We start from the raw sequence: 1,455 nt of genomic DNA, 5'->3' as shown, positions 1-1,455 counted from the left end.
TCCCCCACCCTCACCCCCACCCACTCATCCTCAGCCCCTCACCCTCACCACTCTCCCATACAACCCCCAGAAACCCCTCTCACTGCCCCACACTCTCACACTCTACTCCCTCCCGCACTCTCACATCCACCGTGACCCCGGACACACCAACCCCAATAGAAAGCAGGAGGTGTGTGAATGTAACACTGCAGGGAAAACAGGGGCAGGCAGCCAACTGCAAGTGGGAACCAAATGTGTGGGGGGGGCACGTCAGGAGTGGCCTGGGGGCGGGCACAGTTATAGAAAGAGAAACATTGCAAAAAATAACCTAAAGAGGTAATGTGTGTCTGTAAGACAGTAGGAGAGGGATGAGATAGGGAGATAGAGAAGATAGGCAAAGAGGGCTGGTAGGGAGAGAGAACTGGAGAGAGTGTAGAGATAAAGTGAGAGAAACAGAAGATTGAAGGAAGCAAACTGAAAGGGAGTGTTCACCAGAAGCGCTGATAGCAAGTGAGAGAGTTGATGGGTGTAACAGAGAAACATACAAAATAGGAGTGGGGTTCAGCCATTCTGTCCTTCCAGCCTGCTCCACCAGTAAATGTGACCATGGCTGATTAGCTAACTCAGTATCATGTTCCCACTTTCCCTTTTGATCCCCTTAGCTCCAAAAGCTATATTTAATTCCCTTTTGAAAACATTCAACGTTTTGGCCTCAAACACTTTCTCTGGCAGAGAATTACACAGGCTCACCACTGTCTCTATCAAGAAATTTCTCCTCATCTCAGTCCAAAATGGTCTACCCCATATCCTTAAACTGTGAACCCCCCTGGATTTTCCTGTCTGCCGACTAGTTTTTTATCCCTGTCAGTCACATTCATTTCAATTTCACTTGCAAGTCTTTTATGTGCGACCTTGTTAAAAGCCTTCTGAAACCCCATTCACTGGCTCACCCTTATCAACTCTACTAGTTACACCTACAAAAAATTCCAGTAGATTTGTCAAACGTGATTTTCCTTTTGTAGCACCTGGATGTCCTCTTAACCAATTTTCTTTCCAATCTCGATCACCAGCTAACTTAGTAACCATACCTTCCGTCCCTTCATCCAAGTCATTTACATATGCCATAAACGGTTGGGACTTCAGCACTTATAGCTGTGGCACATCCATAACTTGTCCTTTATTCTCAAGAAGGAGAGGCAACCTGATTGTAACATAAAAGGTTCTCAGGAGACTTGACAGGGTAGATGCAGACAGGTTATTTCCCCTTGTGGGAAAGTCTAGGACCAGATGGCATTGTCTCAGAATAAGGGGTCACACATTTAGGACAGAAATGAGAAGGAATTTTTCTCTCAGAGGGTGGTGAATCTGCAGAATTCTGTGCCACGGTGGGCTTTCAAGGCTGGGTCATTAAATATATTCAGGTTGAGATAGATTTTTAATCTGTAAAAGAATCAAAGGTTATGAGGAAAAGGCTGG

This window comes from Rhincodon typus, chromosome 26 (assembly GCF_021869965.1).
Source record: "Rhincodon typus isolate 14 chromosome 26, sRhiTyp1.1, whole genome shotgun sequence".
Classification (NCBI taxonomy): Eukaryota; Metazoa; Chordata; class Chondrichthyes; order Orectolobiformes; family Rhincodontidae; genus Rhincodon; species Rhincodon typus.
Note: the sequence above shows the minus strand (reverse complement) of the source record.